This window comes from Aulostomus chinensis, chromosome 22 (assembly GCF_037954235.1).
Source record: "Aulostomus chinensis isolate RoL2024-O1b breed Wild chromosome 22, RoL_Achi_v1.0, whole genome shotgun sequence".
Classification (NCBI taxonomy): domain Eukaryota; kingdom Metazoa; phylum Chordata; class Actinopteri; order Syngnathiformes; family Aulostomidae; genus Aulostomus; species Aulostomus chinensis.
This window is the reverse complement of record NC_141341.1, coordinates 12,576,720-12,592,721: the sequence shown is the minus strand read 5'-3', so window position 1 is coordinate 12,592,721 and position 16,002 is coordinate 12,576,720. Positions and strand designations below refer to the sequence as shown.

General features: G+C 44.6%; 1 protein-coding gene and 1 long non-coding RNA gene across 8 annotated transcripts in view; both read right to left on the bottom strand.

Annotated features, from left to right (window-relative positions):
* hivep1 (HIVEP zinc finger 1) overlaps positions 1 to 16,002 on the bottom strand; it is a 46,988-nt gene that overhangs the window by 18,659 nt on the left and 12,327 nt on the right. The gene's annotated exons all lie outside the window — the stretch shown is intronic.
* Positions 2,642 to 3,401, bottom strand: LOC147240811 (uncharacterized). The gene is made up of 3 exons (XR_015111120.1): positions 3,303 to 3,401; positions 2,941 to 3,191; positions 2,642 to 2,744 (listed from the first exon to the last, which is right to left on the bottom strand). It is a non-coding gene; the product is annotated as an uncharacterized LOC147240811 (long non-coding RNA).

The window sequence follows — 16,002 nt, the reverse complement described above, 5'->3', positions numbered from 1 at the left end:
CTGTAGTCCATCATCATCAGGCAGCTTAGACGGGAGAGTAAAGTGAGTTTCCTCCCTCTCCGTCTGCACATTAGCTGGAGCGAGCGCTGCAGTAACTCGCTCCATCAAACCTAACTGACAGAGATGATGAGATGAGCGATGGTGCCGGAGCGAGGGAGGGAAAAGGGCTCCTTTCCAGGATGATGTTTTATGCCGACCATACTATCATGACGCTGAAAAAAATTGATCAACAGATAGAAAAGAAATCAGCCTCGGGACAAAGAAAGTTGGAAATTTGCAGGTTCCATTTTGTTGAGCATTTGCAGCTTTTCTCCATTTCATAGCATCATGAACTCAGCATCTTTGACCTTTTAGTTACTGGACAGATTAAACAAGACATTGAATCGTCTCCGACAATAATGACATTCAAAGCTGGGAAGGTTTTTTTTTTCCATTATCAATTAATCAGCTGATTATTTTCTGAATTATTTTAAAAATGTTTGACAAAGGAAGAAAACGCAACTTCCTTGGGTCCACTCGGTGTTCAAGTGTAAATCAGTGCAAAGAAGCAAATGCGACGCTAAGCGCTCAGAGTTCATGAACACATTAAGAAAGCTGTACTAGCTCTACTACCGTAGCAGGTGTCTAATTATATATCAAGAGACTAATTATTTATTTTTTTCAAAAGAGGATTTTGATAGGAATAACCACCTCAATTTATCTAAAACTGGTTTGAAAGGCTCATAATCCAGGAACACTTCGGAATTCCGCCCTCAGCATAAAGCAAAGCATTCAAGCAACTCCATCTTTCTCTGCAGCCTGGAGATCAGCTGCTGACTTCTAAACATCTGGGAGCGACACTGTGGAGGGAGGCAGCAGCCTGGCTGTTTACTGGGCTGGCAGATTCCGGGGGAGATTGTGTATGTGCTGCATGAAACGGCATGTTGAATGGCTCCAGCCGAGCAGGGGCAGGTACCAGTTCAAACCGTACGGTGTTAGGTGGTGTTTGGGGTAGGCAGGTTGTTTAATAATGTATGGGGAGAGATGCAGATATGCAGAGTGGCACTAGTTTAGTGGATTCACCTGTCAGAATCACTTGTCCCATTTCCTACAAAATCATTATAATTAGAGGACATGTTTAGAGGCAATAATTTGTGGCGATGCTGTCAACACTCAGTCAACAAATGAAATATTAATCCCCCCTTCTCTCTCGCTTCTGCACTCACACGCACGCACGCGCACAAAGACAGTGGTGTGTTGCAGTATCTGTACAGTGCTACTGCCCCCGCAGGAAACTGTAGGTGGAAGAAGCAGCAGACTGGAGGCCACTGATTATTGGGACTGCGTGGGCACCCTTGTGAAAAATTGATATAACGAGAAATCTACTGGGTGGGTAGAGGTGTGTTTGTGTGTAGGGGGCTTAATGGTGCAGGCGCAGATGAACGTGACTGTGAATATTACCTCTTCCTTGTATTTCAGACCATACATGCGCACACACTTTCCTTAAAAATCTGCACGCATCACAACAGAGAAAAGCCAGACTTCCAAACACGATGCAGGAAGGTGGTGCCAAGAAACACAAAGTAATAATTCCCTTCCCTCACAGCCACAAAATCACGGAGGTGTGAAGCCTCGAAAGCCACTTTTCACCTCATGTTTTAGAGGATGGACGAAACAATGACTGACTGATGGCCAAAATGACTGCAGAGACATGTTTTCTACTGTCAAATGTTGCCGTAACACAAGCAGATAAACCAACATCTGAAAATTAATTTGATTTTAAATAATTGATGAAAAAACAAATATATGTCAACCTGGACAGCAGCTTTTAGTTTTTCTTTGCTGAAAACTGCGGCTGTAATTAACAGTTACATAATCAATTCATCTTTTTTTAAATAATCGATAATTTAGTTTAGGAAGACTTTACATGTCCTCATATTGTTCAACGTTTGATTCTTACACAAAAGAAACTCCTCACATTTAACAACCTGGATCCAACTGAGGTTTTGATGATTGATGATTAGTCAATTATCAAAATACAGCAGTTGCAAAAAAACCTGTTCCTGCAACAAATAGGTTTATAAATCAAGTGACTAAGAGTTTCACTTCTCCTGCACATTGAGCAACTCTTCGACTGTTCCAGATAAGATGTGGAACAGCAGCGAAGTCTCATCTGTACACACACACACACACACACACACAGAGTTTTGTTCTTTGCGGAGACAAAAAAAAGAAAAAAGATCTAAAATAAGCTGCATGTCAAACTCATCCTCAGATTCCCTCTGAGTTGTGAGGGCAGTGACAAAACTAAGCTAAGACCATGCAGCGGTGTGTGTGTGTGTGTGTGTGTGTGTGTGTGTGTGTGTGTGTGTGTGTTGGCGGGGTTTCAGTTTTAAATCTATGGGTTGCATGTACTGTACATGAGAGGCGCTGCTGGTTGTGGAGGAAGTCACATCGCCACAGTTTTCAAAAGACCCTATTCGATAATCACAGACGGTTCGTCAATATACCCTTTTATTTTTGTTTAGGGTGTAATTTATTTGTCAGAATAATTATTTATTTTAATGAGAGAGTCCTTCAATCTTACAATAAGGTCCGTTCAGGCAGCCTCTCAATCCCAGCAATTACAAGACCAGTGAGAGCTGAAGAAAGCCTGCAGTGGTGCGCCTGACACTGGGACCAACCTTTGACCACCAGACTCTTCTCAGTTCATCCTCCAGTCCCAGCAGACATCAGTGGGTGTTTCTGAGATAGTACACCCGTCACTGGCGCGGCAGCGTGTAAATCAACTTACAAACAGTGACATAGAATCAAAAGCAGCTGTTTGCAGTCTGACGTGGGATTGTGTTCAAACATCAACGCTCAACCTCAGCTAAACTGAATACTTTTAGGTTTGGAGCCCTAGAAAATCTCTCTTCTGACATTATATGCAGCAAACTGTCAGAATAATAAAGGAAATACCTGTTGGTGCTTGAACTGATGTGAAGTCGTAACTGTTTCTGTAGAGCAGCCGGAGGATGACAAAACATCACAGCAGCAAAATACCAAATCAACAAGCCTGACTGTCCCACAGCTCACTTGCTGCAGGTTCACGCCGCACCACAGTTGACTGACAGCACACTGACCGCTTCCTGTTTCATTCATTTACGGAGCAGAGATGTTGAAAGCTTTGTCGCACCCTGCGTACAGACACGTCCCGCCTCAGAAGTCTCCTAGAACACCAGTCACACAGCCGATTAACAGAGAGGAAGAACGCATCATATTTCCGTGTGTTTTGCCGAGTTTGTTTCACAAGCCTATAGAACAAAATGTTCACTTCTTACCCAGGACTCTGCTGATGCTTCATGGAATAAACATTCAACGGCTCCTTTTGTTCGTAAACAAAAGGCAACTGGAGACAAGTGCACACAAACTCCCGTGTGTCAAAACAAACAGTCACAAGTCTGTTTCCGCCCTATCAGCTGTGGCTCTGCAGCGGTTCAGGGCGTTTCCAGCGGTTTCCTGAGTAATGTGACGAGGAGGGGAATTCCTGTAAAGCCCAGGAAGAGAGGAGGGGGGAGGGCCTGCCTGAACAGAACAGGATGGGTGACGTCACTTAAACCGGCTTTGGCACCCTCCAGGGGATCCTTCTCTCAGTCTCCCTCCCCCTTTCTGTTTGTCTCGAAGGGGGAGGGATTTAGACTCCCTGCCAACTGCTGGTTGCCCAACAGCTTACTCACCAGGGCCACAGGACGGCGTTTACTGGAGAATGACCTCTCTTTTTTTCTTCCTCTGATCCTCTGCTTCTTTTTCTCTGTTCCCTTTTTCAATATGACCTCTTAAAAGTTATGTAGTTTATGTGTACTTGATGAGATGAAGTAAAGGTAAATGTCAGACATGTTTTCAGACATAACAATTATCTGATATGAATTGTAAAGGAGTGTCAGATGTGGATTTTTCCCAAGTACCGGGGTTAGAAATTCTTAATACCAACTTTCTTTTGTTTATTAAACATATCCAAAATTTTTCAATGAATGAAAGGCTCATGGTGCAGGATAGATGGTGCTCTTGCTCGCACTTTGTAGTTTTAATTGTGATATTTTTCTTGGTTGTTTTCTTTTCTTGTACTTCTGCAGTTTGATCCTTCTCTTGGTAATTTAGTTACATTTAATTTGATTGAATTAAAATAAAGCAGATTCAGTTTCTAGAGTGTCCCACATTGCTGTGCCTCACAAGTATTGACCCTTCTTTATCTTGACAGAGATTCCAGGGAAAACGGAGGCACACAAAAGCAGCATTGTTGTTGTAACTTCCAGTGAAGCCTGGAGGATCTTACCACAGTTCTTTAGGCTGACATTGAATTGTGCAACTCTGCTGACGCGCTGAACAGAATCACAGAGCTGCCTGGTTAACAGCGGCTGACGAAAGTTGACACTGACAGGCTGAGATAAAGGAGCAGGGTCACAGTGGGGAGGCTCACCCTCAGCTATTAAAAAGGGTCCATATTTATAACGATGGAGGATTCACCCTGCCCAGGGCCAAGAGGGTGACGGCCAACAAGCCTGCTGCATTTAACACCACTAGCCAGGCCCAGCCAGCCAGGTAGTAACAGTTACTGTTGTCTACTTGGAAACACAGAAAGAGGAAGAGCCCTCAGCTTTATTTTTTGCTTTTGTCATCACGGGGAATTCTAAGACTTTCACAGGTTGCCCTCAAAAGAGGTTCAGAAAATCAGATAAATATTTTCTCGGGCCAGGGACAACGAACAGCGACCGAGCACTTTCTGCTGTGTCATTGCTGGGGTACAGAAGAAAACAAGCTAAAACTCCAGGATCAACATTTGGCTCTGTAATTATGTCGCCCAAAGCAACAACATGAAAGTTGGTGTTGGCGAGTTGTAAGACAAAATAAGCACTGACTCACATAAGACGGCTTAGCGCAGGACATCTACTGTTCCTAGAAATGACCTAGAGAAGGATCCCTCTGCACCTCTTCATGGGAAGTGCGTTAGAAAGATGCCGTCTCATCCCTGTGGGAACGTGAGTTAATGACAACTAAGCTGGTGATAACGCAACAAGCCTGAATGAAGTCATGCAGCTGGTAACGATGTCAGCCATCACACACACACACACACACACACACACACACACACACTAGTCATTCAAGCTTCAAAATTCCCATAAAATTGAACTCTTTATTGCCAAGCAGATAACCAAACTGACCAAGGCCTTCCATGGGGGGACTGGCAGACAAATAATAACGGTCAACCACACGCTTACTGTCCCTTTTTTTACGTGTACCTCCACTCAGAAATCTCACTTCTCTCTTCATGCTCGCCATCAGGACTGCTCTCAGCCAAACACAAAGGCTGAAAAGGATAGATTCTTTTGGCTTTATCAAAATATCTGACTGTTATTTGAAACCAGTGCAGCCGCTAACGACCAACCCCTAATGGCCACCTTTGACAAAAATCATCAAAACAATCAGCGTGTCATTCCAGAGGAGCCGCTACATGACCACTTACCACGAACAGATTAATGACTCAGAAGCTTTGATGGGACCGTGAGCCCAATCATTGGAATCTAACACAATTCAGGCCAATACGTTTCATCCGGCTGACAGATGTTGCTCTCGTATCGTGGAATCTAATCACAGTGTCATCCTCACGACGGGAGAGGAGACTATTACAACCGTCCAGAGACGACTCTTAATTAGATCTGGAGCCTATGAGGCTGCTACAGTGAGAGGTGACGAGACGGCACAGGAAATAAGGATCTTTATGCAGCAAGGTCATCGATCAAGTTACAACATAGCAATCAGATCCTGCACACACACCCCCCCACCCACCCACACACACACACACACACACACACACACACACACACACACACACACACACACCCACACCCACACACACACACACACACACACACACACACTATCCTTCTCTGTTTGGATTACAAAACAAGCTTCCTCTCAACCATCACACTCTCGTCCATCAGCTGCCTCCTGCTATACGCCCTCAAGGGAGGAGCCAAGATGTTAGTATGATTGAGTCGCACATGGAAACATGTGAGACACATTAACAGCCTGCATCTCCATTTCATGTATATAAAGAAGATTGGTTTTAGAAGACGACAGTTAGGTTCGAAGACAGTTGCTCTGAAAATTTCACTCCTAATTTAAAGTCCATCCATCCATAGCTGCTAGCTGCTGTGTTTTATTATTATATTATCAGTGTTATGGTCATCTTTTTTCTTAAATTTTTTTTTTTCAAGATTCTTCTAACAACTTGTTTTATTCAACAACGGGCCTACAAAATGTGACCAAACGATAATCCACAAAGACAATGAACTGAGAAACAGTAACGAGGCAGATATTGAAATGAGTCCAGAAACACAGAATCCTACACTTCCCATGATACAACCAGCAGCATACTTCATTAAACCATTTCTGACAGGTAAATGCCAACACTGATGACATCACTGGAGGTTGTTTCTTCACTTTAAAAAAGTCAAGTTGTACAGAAGCCATTATACAGCTATGCTCCCTGATTAACAACAAACCCACTCAGATTATATATGTGCAATGGCCCTTTAACCAGCAAACAGCTACCCAGCCAGACAGAGTTCAGTCTCCTGCAGCACCTTGACTGGGTTGTTTCAAAAGGGAACTGAATTAATCAAAGCGGCTCGCTAAGATCAGTTTCACACCAAACACCAAAATTACTGTGTATGTGCAGGTTTGTGTCCGAACCTGAGTGTGACACTTCGGTCCGTAAATGTGTGTTAAAAAAAAAAAAAATCAGAAAAAAATCAAATAAAAGTCTAAAAAAAAAAGAAGGTGCTTGGCAGGCCTGCGTGGCAACTAGCTGCTAGTTAGCATGTATCGTTACCGTAACCATGTTGTGATGTGGCTTGAGCCACTGTTGTTTATGAGATCAAATATTCTGTTGCAGTGACTTTAGGAATCTCTCAAGTGTTTGTACTCCAAGCAATTAGTAATACTGTCATACAAAGTGTGTTTTTCTACAAGTAGCTGTGTGTTACTGTACGCTGCAACACTGTGCCCTGTTCAAGAGTGTTATAACGTTGTGTACTGTTGTGAGTTGTGCTGCCCTGTGGCTGTCTCTGTAGACTCCCACAGGGCTTTCCTGCAGCTGCTGGGAGTCTCTCTCTCTCTCTCTCTCTCTCTCTGGTTTCTGTCTCTGTGGATGCTGCCAGACAACCATCTGCTTTTATAGCTCATTTAGCACATACACGCTTCCACACATACATGGCTGGTCCTGCATGTAAACATGGAGGGACGAGTCTCGACAGTGGCCACAACAGACAGCTGCGTGTCAACCACTGGAGCCAAAATGAACCATGCAAGGGTTGTAGACAACATTACACACCAGCAAGAGGGAAATAGAAGCGGACAGATAAGATTATAACACTGATACTCATGTAGATATTAGAGGATTTACAAACTGGATTTTACCAAACAAGATAATGTGGCTCGATACAAATTTAAGACACGTGTTTAGTGTTGGTATGTTCTGAATTCTGCTCCCGCTGGCTTATAATTGCCAAATTAATAGTCTGTAGAGTGACATTGTTCATCCTCGGGAAAAGAGTCACCACTGTCTTGACGGTATTTGCCTGTTTCCTGGCGAACATTCATCAGCAGCAGGTTGGATTCTGGGAATTACAAGAGGCTGAACCAGAGCTGCTTTTGACCTTTGATACGCTCCTGGTGGATACCTCTTCTTCCTCTGTGATGCTGTTGCCGCCCACCTCCTCGCCACTCGCTGCTGTTTTCTTTTTCTTTTTTTTGTGCTTTTCTCTGCCATCACCAGTAGGCAGGAGGTAACGTTACATAACCAGACTGAGCCAACACCGTCGAGCACAGGGAGAGACATGGCGTTCCCTCACTGTCTTTATGTTCCTCCCCCTCCTCCTCCTCCTCCTCTTATTTTCCTCAATTTCCCCACTTTGTCTCACCGCGTCCCCTCCCTCTGTCTGCCTCTCTCAATCATCATCATCACCATCTTTCACCCCCCTTTTCTTCCTTCCTGCCTCCAGCCCTTCACTGCTCACTCCATCACATCAGAGTTAACCAACATCATGAGTGTGTCGTACAAAAACAAAAATATTACACTCAGGACTGCAAACACAGATCTTAATGTGGAAATTTCTTGGTTGAGAAACGTGAAAACGCTTCACAACTTCATCGAAAAGTCTTGTTTTTCTTTTGTTCAGATGTCATTTAATTTTCTATTCTCATGTTTGAGAAGCTGGAACACTTTAAGACAAATGAGAAACAAACTAGTTGCTAATTAGTTTACTATTGATCCTTTTACGCTGTGATAACAGATGAATGTGGCAAACAGGAAGTCCTGCAACAGCAGCCGCTGAGGTGGGCGCATCCAGGGGAGCTAATGAGGTGCTGCACTGGAGAGAACGCAACCAAAGTACAGCAGAGACGACAAAGCAAAGGGATGCAGAAAGCAAGGAGTTCATGCAACTGCAGTCAGAGGTCCATCTATTCTTACATGAAGCCGCCCAGTGGGAGAGAAGCTAAGTGAGCCTGATGATCTCATGGTGTGTGGAAGAAGTCTGAAGTGTCTAAGTTCAGCTCTGCTCTATCTCTGGACCGAGCTGTTGCGTAACACCTACAGCTCATCCCTGGCTGCAGCTTATCCTGTCCTCCCGCTCACGCCGTACGTCAGCTGTCCGGCCGAGGTAGATGAACATGCCACAGAGCCTGAGAGGAGCTGGGGGGTTACTCAACAACTGGCGCTGTTAACCCCTTGACCGACATTATTGTTAGTCAGAAGAGATGAGGGGAAGTAAGGATGAACAGCAGTAATCAGGGGTTTCAAAATAAAAAGTATGCAGAAGGGAAATAAGATGATTCCTGCCTGTCTAACATAAAAACTCCCAATCTAGTCCTCTGAATAAATGTTAAGTACTTTTGCACGGTGCCATTGTTGAAAGGTACTATTATGATCAGCTTTGTTCAGCTAAAAGAAGAAGAAAGAGATGTCACCTTAGGCTCTTTTTCTCTACTTTCAGACCATCGATCCACATAGATGATAGATAATAATCGATTGGAATGTGACAGTGTCAAACCCAGAAAGGTAGGGAGAGAAGGTTCCTAACTTCATCAAAATGTAGCAGGAATATGGTGTAATGGCATACGAGAGAAAGACAGAGAGAAAAATGAACAGCAAGGTTGTCACACAGAAAATAAGAGGACGACAATGACATTGCTCTGAAAGAAAAACCTGAAGTGAAGAATGAAACACAAACTGATCATCAGACGCACAAAAATGAGCTCTCGGAGCTCTGCACAGTACCTGTTAGGAGGGAGAAGTGTGTCGAAGAAGTCCGCTCTGTTTTCAAGTCGACAGTTAGTCAGAGAGCTGCGATCTTGCTGGCTTTCCCTCCCGGAGTCAGATGTGCTTACGGGGGAACACCTGACATTCCTGACCATTTCCCCCACCAATAACCGCTGACATTCCCAAGCCCCTCAGTCTCCCAGAACAACAAAAACACAACGAAAATGCCACTGGAGAGTTAAAAAAAGCTGAACGTCTGGCTGCCGTCTGCCACACTAGACACACGTTAACACACAGCTGTGTATGTGTGTGTGTGTGTGTGTGTGTGTATGTATGTGTGTTTGAGCTGAGAGTCGAGCTTTCACTTCTCACTTATGCCTGGTTCCTCTACTGTCAGTATAGCAACCACGCTTCTTTCTCCTCCCTGCCTGCCTGCCTGCCTTCCTGGCTGCCTGCCTTTGTGTTCTTTCTCCCCCTCCTCTCCTCTGCTCTCCTCTCCTCTCCTCCCTCCTCTTTTTTTAAATCCCTACTCTCGACGAGGGAAAACCCTACCTGCTTGTTCGCTGACTTCCCTCTACGATCTGTCTGTAAAACAGCAAACAAAGCAGGATGGAGGCTCTGAAAATAAAGGTCTAATTCTTCTATATGTATAACTCGCTCACTCCACTGTCAACATCAGATTAGCTGCTAACCTACTTGTTGCGTACAACCTCCCACACCCACGCAGCGGCTATAAATACCCATCTATCCGTTCTGTGCATTGATCCTATTTGTGCAGGGCAAGCAGTGAACACCAGGGACAGCCTCGGCGCACTCGGAGGGAGCCGCGTAAGCGCTAATAAGAAGCGAAACTGAAAGACAAATCATCTGTACAGTTAGACAGAGAGAGGGAGGTGTGATGGACCACCGCCTCCACACAGACAGGACTGCCGTAAATATCGCTCTTTATGTGGTTTATTATTGTGTTATTGATGTCTGCCATGCTGTCCTCTCATCATTCACACATAATAGAAGCAGGTGGAGATTCTGTGAATTAAATAGCTGGAAAAAAAACAAGCGATTCAAGCTTCAAACCATTACAACTGGCTGTAAATAATCATCTCCAGAGAGTTGACTTGGGGTGCGACTCTTAAAGCATTGATGTGACAAATCTAGGTCAGGGGGGGGCAGCATGGCTCAGAGGTAGAGTGGCTGTCCAGCAACCGAAGGGTCGCTGGTTCTATCCTCACTTCCCCCGGCGAGCATATCGAAGTGTCCTTGAGCAAGATACTGAACACTTAATTGCTCCAGGGTGAACCCCGCCTCTCTCCCAATGTCAGCTGGGATAGGCTCCAGCCCCCCCCCCCCCTCCCCCATGACCCTTAACAGGTAACGGGTATAGAAAATGGATAAAATGGATGGATGGATGGATCTAGGTCAAAGGTCACCCCTTAATCAAGCTCCCTGAACCATAGTAGATAGGCTATTTAAGTGAGTCTAGTCAAGGATCTTGTCACCATGTGAATTTTTATATTACAACAGTTAAGAACTGTGCTTCTGACTCATTACACAGGTTTCATTTTAATATCTTTTTGTGCTGGCATGGCCGTCTTATCCAGGGTTAGGTGTGAAAACTGTTGCTGACAACATGACGATAATGAGGCTTCCCCTGCGTCACTGTGTGCACGCCTGATAACCCTTCCTGGTGCTGATGCAAGAGTAGAATTGGTGTGAAGATGATCTGCTTGGTTTCTCAATGTATGAATGGACAGGGGGAAAAAAACAACTTTTAAGAGCAACTTTTTGGTGAGATGGAAGGATAAACTGCTCATCCTCTCACTGCATTGATGATTGACACTCGGTTGATTCTAGGTGTCAATCGAGGACTGGTATTTCCTAAATTCAGTGGTCTCAAAGTTAAATTACATGTTTACTGACTAAGAATATGTAAGCTTCCATACACATTCAAATGATTTCAGTTCTGTTCGGCTTGTTACAGCAAATAATTGACAATAAAAGTACAAACTGTTTTTTTTTCTTCCCTTTTTTAAATCTGATTAAAACAAATAAGATACCACATGTTAACGATGGGCTTTTGCCTGTGGACTGAACAAGGCTACTTTCCCCGCATCGCATATTTATGCTAAGCTAAGCTAACCCACCTGGTCTCAACCTTCTTCTTTATTCAGTTTAGAAGAACACAGCGGAATATGTCAAAGATCTGTGTTTTCTCCTGAGCTCCGTTCACCTGCTGGACACTGAGGTTAACACATGGCGTCAGAATCACAGCAGCAACACCTGCGCACACTGCTGCGACTCAGCCTTAGTCACGCCGTTCACATGGAAAAAATTAAATCATGCTTACAAACAATGGCTGGATTTCATTTTACAAGGGCACACCTGAACCAGCGCTTGAGTCACACATCATTGCCCTGCAGGTTCCCACACACAAACGTCTGACTCCCTCACAGTTTCACATGTCAGTAGCTTCTTATATTATTTTAAAAAGCTTTTGGGGGAGGCCAACAGCTTTCCTTGCTTCTTTGACTCAAATCTTCCACAATGTGAGGCCTAAAATAGAACCAGCAGAATGAACCTTTTTTTTTGCTTTTGCTTTTCTTTAGCTAGGGTTGTTAGCAGAGAGGTTCCAGAGTCTCTTTGACCCCCCCCCCCCCAACTCCATTTCTCCCCATGGAAACAGCAGCTAAAGGAAGACATGACCCAAGTTACGCAAGAAGCTGAAGCTTTGCCAGCAGGCAGGCAGGCACCCCTTTCTCCTCCTCCTCCTTTTTCCGACTCCCCTCTACACATATTTCCACAGCCTCCCTGTTAACCCTCTTTACATTCGTCCCCATTCCTCTTTTTAACCATTCTCCCACTCTTTCACACCCTCTGTGCTGGATCTCTGCCATTCCGTTCCCCACCCTTAGCTGCTGCTTTGCCCCTCTTCATTTTCCTAGTTGAGGCTTCTCAGTGGACGGAGGGTGGGTGGTGTTTATCTTCGTCCATGGCTGCAGAAACACTGTGTCGCTGCTGCACAGCTGAACAGCTCCTCATTTCAGAGAGGCTTTTTCTGTAGTCGACTGACCTGATAGCCAGCTTGACGCGCTCACCCGACGGAAGCTTGATATGACCGCTTGACCCCGTCCAGGGGAGCCGAGCGTGAGTTCCCCATCCTAAAGCCTTCATCAGACAGTGCATCAAATCCTCACACCTGACTGCCACCTGTCACCGCTGTCTCCGCTCCTGAAATGAGCAGAAGGCGTTTGTCAACCTCCTGAACTCACTCTAAGTGTGTGTGTGTGTGTGTGTGTGTGTGTGTGTGCGTGTGTGTGTGTGTGTGTGTGTGTGTGCGTGCACGTGCTACTGCCTGCAGCTCTTTAAAATATTCCCCTGACCTCGCTGACCCCACTCTACCTTCCTGATGACTCAGGCACTATCTGGGGGCTTTCAATGTTTCATCATTGACCACTGGAATCCACTGGGTCTGGCCAGCCAAGGAAAAACTACCCCCCGGCACTGACACTTCAGGGCTTACACACTCACTTCCTCCCACTCGTCCGCCTCCGTGCTCAGTCAATAACACACAAATCACTCCGATGAAGCAACATATTTCCCTCTGATGGCGACTGGCCTACACAAGCAGCGAGGAAGCAATCACAACAACACTGAGAGTTTATGAATGAACAGGCAGGGCTCCGTGATACGAGGCGGGGCCCCGTGGATGTTTTTAAAGGGAACTGACATGGAAAGAGCCGACTGATTCCTGTAAAACACCCACAGTTTGGAGTTCTGGAGCTTCTAGTTTCATTATTCAGCATCCTGATGACTGGCTAATGAAGCCTGCATGTGTCCCTTGACTACCAGTGAACATTTACATCAATGCATGAGCAACTTCCAGAGACCCAGGCTATCAAATTAAAAGCAGGACTGTTTTGTGCTTAATCCAATATTGAAAACAGGAAACTTGGAATCGGACTCATGATGTTCTTTACTATGTTTGACTACAGTTAATGATTTAAATGCTAAGTTATCTCATTTAGGCAAAAGTACAGCAAGAAGAGAAGCCTGGTTTCTTATATTGAGGTGATAATAGCTCCAGCATATATTCAGATCTCCAATTTGCCAAGTTTGACATGACTAATATCAGGTTTGTTTCATGTCTGACTTTTTTGTCAAGTGAGGATTGTTTCTTGTCTTCTTCTTGACTATTTTATGAGGTGGGCATGAACCAGTTTGATTCTAAAATATTCTGGCATTTCAACTATGTCCTGTATGTCAGATCGATTTCTACATATTTCAATATTATTCACTCACATTTCTTCACTTGTAACAGATTATCACAAAACAACTAAATGGATTTGAACTGCATCACCCACATTCAAAGGCCCATTTGTAACCTATGGTGTTGCTAGTGTCTTAAAATTCCAAAATATACCTTTGGGTTATGTCTGGTTTGGTATAGTTTATGGTGCTGAAATGTTCTTTTGCTCGAAGTCAATACTTCTGGAGTCTTGGTACAATTATTTTGTTTTCAGCATCTGGTAACACTATCGTTGCTTCAATGAGAGTTTGTCATTTAGGCGATGCTTTGAAGGACTTCATTAAAAAGGGTTGTAGTGTTGAATAACTGCCAGAAAAGTGCACAACCCTGTGATGGCTCACCTACTGGGCATAAAATGGCGTCACTACAGTATTTATCCTACTAAGATGTTTGTGCAAAATTTTGTAGCGATCAGTGAAAAAAAGCTTTTTTATGGGGTCACAGTGACCTTTTGAGTTCATACTCTTCGAGATGTTTGTACCAAATGTGAAGAAGGGCTCAACACTCAAGGTGTTCCTACAGCAAAATAACAAATATCCAGAAAGTACTGTTTTGCTATCAGCACCGAATCTCAGGTTATGATGCACAAAAACACACTAATTACAATTCTTCAGCAGACAAGATGTTAGTACCAACAAACACACAGCAGAAACCCCCCAACACACACACACACACACATCACAAAAGGCTTGCTGCAATTTTCTCTAATCATTTCAAATTGCTTGTTGTGCTGCTAAATACACAGCCTTCTTAAAACTTCCCCTCTGAACATCTTCACACTCCATAGATCACTCAGTGTTTATGGAGGGAGGAAGAGCAGCGAGGCGAACCAGGCTGGATCATCTCTAATGGAGCAGAGAACACTTCTGTTGATATTTTTTAAATTGACACGTCTCCTGACAGGGGTTTTATAGTTTAGAGAGGGCCTCTTCAAGCAAAACAGCTTCTTTTTCACTGGGGGGGCTGGATAGTTAGTCATTCCCCTGCCTGATGCACGTGACTCTTTCGTAGCAGCTGCGTTCTGATTGGCTGGTGAACTGCGGCGATGAAGGCAGACGTTCTACTCAGCGAAGACACAGCAAGTGTCAGTGTTGATAAACGCAGCTCACGGCCTGACCTCCAGGCAGCCGAGCGCTCAGCAGCTCCTGCCTTCTCGGCCATCTGCCCACCTGCACCTCAACATCTGGTGGGCACAGTCTCTTCCTGTCAAGGTCTCTTGAAGGCTGACTGGAAAAACACGATGAAACTTTTATGTCCTGTGATCTAAAATTCATCATGTGTGTAAACACCAAGGAGGAGAACATCAGGGTTAATGTCCCGGGTGTGCACACCTCTAATGTGTGTGTGGATTCTTCAAACTCTGACACTGAATTAATCATGTAATGATCTATTATGTCACTGCAGCAAACAGCTCCTGTTAATACTAATAGCAGAATGGCCGTCTTCAGAAATGTCCATGAGGGAAATGAGAGTGAGCAGCTCTCCAAACGGGCTTATGAATCAATGCATGATCTGAGAGGAGCCTGACTGGACCAGACCAGCATCAACTGAAAAAAAAGAAGAAAAAAAAATAGTATGACGAGGATCCACAGTAGAGGGTGTTTTTGAACCAGCTAGGAATGTCTGAATGTACCTCTGGGCATGTCACTCACTTGCCGGGTAAAGGATAGAGTGGGAATCAGCGGCTTTCCCTGCAGATCCGAACTGACGTGCACACATTCAGCGATTGTTACGGAGCCACCTCGGTCAAACCTCAGACCTCGCTGGCCGGCTCTGTGCCAGACGCTCTGGCTTGAATCGACAGTATTGTTGTTGCCTCTCCAGCTCTTACAGCCGTCTCTTTTTCCTTAACCTTCTCTGACAGCATGAGCCCCCCGCTCACTGCTTCTCTAAGACTCGCCACCATTTTTACCACACTTGTCCAGTGTTACTATCCCAATATTCCTAACTTTTCATATGTCACCTCAAGCAATCAATGTGCTTTACCCTCTCAGAAAGATTCCGTGGCCTCATTTGTCGTTTTAACCCTCCCTCTTTCTTCGTAGGAGGTTCCAGCAGTAGGACACAAGCAACAGCACCTGCAGACCGAGACTCATGCTGCTCTGTTTCCCTGGCAACCCCTACATTGGGCTTTGCTTGTGCAAACCATTAAGCAATGCCAGCTCTGCATACACACACATATGCAGCTGTACACACACACACACACACACACACACACACACACACACACAGAAGCGCCCCCACACAAGCACCCTTTTAAGGGTTTTCCGCTGGCAGACGATAGCTTTACTGCTTCTTTTTTTAATTTGAGCACTTTTTCCATGGCTTTTTTCTTTCTTTCTTTCTTTTTTTTAAACCTCTAAATCCAGCAGCTTTACTCGCATCACATTTTCCCCAAGATTATAAAAACGGACCC